Source organism: Petaurus breviceps, unplaced genomic scaffold, assembly GCF_028583685.1.
Source record: "Petaurus breviceps papuanus isolate PSGF00001 unplaced genomic scaffold, PetGlider_PUasm1.0 90459, whole genome shotgun sequence".
In the NCBI taxonomy this organism is placed as follows: Eukaryota; Metazoa; Chordata; class Mammalia; order Diprotodontia; family Petauridae; genus Petaurus; species Petaurus breviceps.
In genome coordinates this window covers 2,120,688-2,123,119 of record NW_027187259.1, presented here as the reverse complement: position 1 = coordinate 2,123,119, position 2,432 = coordinate 2,120,688, and the positions used below count along the sequence as shown (strand labels likewise).

The following is a 2,432-nucleotide window of genomic DNA, read 5'->3' as shown; positions in this document are numbered from 1 at the left end:
TCTCCCCTTTCTAATCCATCTTCCACATAGCTGAAAAATTTGATATTCCTAAAACACTAGTCTATGTCAGTCCACTGCCCAAAAATCTGCAATGGCTTCCTAGTCCTCTAGGGTAAATAAAAAATCCTCAGCTAGGTATTTCAAACTCCTCCCTCCCACCTATCTTCCCAGCCTTATTTCTCATTAGTCCCCCCTTCACATGGTCTCCATTCCAGTCAAACGGGCCTAGTCAGCATTCCATCTACTCCTTGGGGGATTGAGCAAGATACCAAAGATTGATGTAGGTGACCTATGCAGACTGAGAAAACGTGGGAAGCTGGAGCCAGAAATGGTAGAAATTGCCAACCAGGCCCAGCTGGCGTGAGCAAGGTATGTATGCACAAAACCTATAACCCCCCATGAGTGTTTCCATTGATCAGTATAGGAGCAGGGGGAGAGGGGCACTGGTTAAGGGGGAACATTTTAAGTCAAGAAAACAATGACACTGCCTTGGGTTTCACTCATTTCCTGAGGCACTAGGTCTTGTTCTTAGTGTTCATTGTTAACTAGAAACCACTTTGGTCATTTACTAACTAACTTCAATTAATTAAGATCTGACGTGATTTAACAATGGAAAATATTAACCTGCTTTAATAAAGTAGACAAGATGTTACTATAGGCTGACATTCCTTATGCTAAAGAATCAGTCAGCTAGAATTTATTAAGCACCTACTATGTGCTGGGCACTTTGCCAAGAAGTTGGAATAAAAGAAAGGCAGAAAAATCAAAACCAAAAACCTAGTCACTACTCACTGCCTAATGAGGGAGAAAATATGCAAACAGTTGTGTGTAAACTACATATAGACAGGATAAATTAGGTGTAGTCTCAGAGGTAAGATTAAGGACAGAGATGAGGAATTCCAGTTATGTGGGGGGGGGGAGACAGTGAAAATGCTTGGAACTGGGAGATGAAGTCTTTTATTCCAAGAGGGCCAGTGTCACTGAATCACAGGCTATGTGGAAGGGAGTGAAGGACAAGAAGATTGGAAAGAAGGGGTCAGGTAGGTTGTAAAGAGCTTTGAAAGCCAAACAGAAGAACTTCTATTTGATACTAGAAGGAATAGCTAGCCCCTAGAGTTTATAGAATGGTGGTAGTGGTGGGTGGAAGACTATGTGTGATGAGGTCATACTGTACTAAAGAAGATTAATTCAACAACTGAGGGGAGGATGGATTGGAGTGGGGAGAGACTTGAGGCAGAAGGCTATTGTCCAGGCATAATGGCCTGCACCAAGGTGGTGACCACATCAGAGGAGAGAAGGAGCATGTAGAAAAGGTGTTAAAAAGGCAGGAGTGACAAGTGGAGGGCAGGGAAATTGGGGTTAAGTGACTTGCCCAAGGTCACACGGCTAGTAAGTGTTCAGTGTCTGAGGCCAGATTTGAACTCAGGTCCTCCTGACTCCTGGGCCGGTGCTCTGTTCACTGCGCCACCTAGCCGCCCCATGGAGTGACAAGTCTTGACAACTGATTGGATATGGGAGGTGAGAAAGAGAGAAGAGTTGAGGATGACACCTAGGTTGTTAGTCTGGGTGACTGGGAGGATGTCAGTATCCTCAATAGCAAAAGGAAAGTTAAGAAGAGGGGAGGGTTTGGGAGGACATGTTGAATTGAAGATGTCTATGGAATATCCAGTTCTAAATGTTCACTAGGCAGTTGGAGACACAGAACTAGAGATTGGGAGAGAGATTAGGGCTAGATGAATAGATCTGAGTGTCATTGGCATAGACGGAGTAATGAAACCATGGGAATTGAAGTGAAGTGGTATAGAAGAAGAGAAAATGGCCCCGGGCAGAGGCTTGTGAGACATCCATGGTTAGTGCTCTTGACCTGGAAGAGGATCTGGCTAAGGAGACAGAGAAGGAACAATCAGACAGTTAAGGGGAGATCCAGGAGGGAGCAGGGTCACGAAAACCTAGAGAGAAGAGAATATAAAAGAGAAGGTGATCAACAGTGGCAAAGGCTGCAGAGAAGTCTCGAGGAATGAGGACTGAAAAAAAGTCCATTGGATTTGGCGACAAGGAGATCGCTGGTAAATCTGGAGACAGCTCTGTGATGGCAAAAAAGCCTTTCCCATCCTGCAGTTATCTTTCCTTTCAATCACTTCAACCAACATTTACTCAGTTGTGAAAGCAAAACCAAACTAAAACTGAGCAAATGTTTTCCAGTTCCAAAGTGCTTGATGGACATTTTTTTCTCTAGATCCTCCCAACAGAGCAGGGATTATTCTTCTCCTTATTCTGAAGAGAAAATTAAGGACCAGAGAGATGAAGTGACTTGGCCAAGGTCATGGAACCAATCAGCAGCAAAGTAATTTTGGGATTTGAGCTCAATTCTAGTTCCAGACCCAGTTCTTTCCCCTTTTAATTTTGTGCTCTCAGAGTTAGGGAAAGAAGAG

The 2,432-nt window shown here is 43.9% G+C and overlaps 1 long non-coding RNA gene across 2 annotated transcripts in view; it reads left to right on the top strand.

The window, feature by feature from the left end:
• The first annotated feature begins 239 nt into the window (after nucleotides 1-239).
• Nucleotides 240-2,432, top strand: part of LOC138141699 (uncharacterized) — a 29,643-nt gene continuing 27,450 nt past the window's right edge. The window contains exon 1 of one of the 2 annotated variants that reach the window (XR_011163234.1): nucleotides 240-369. This is a non-coding gene — a long non-coding RNA (uncharacterized lncRNA). The remainder of the gene's footprint in view (nucleotides 370-2,432) is intronic. The other variant, XR_011163235.1, reaches the window with a different exon arrangement.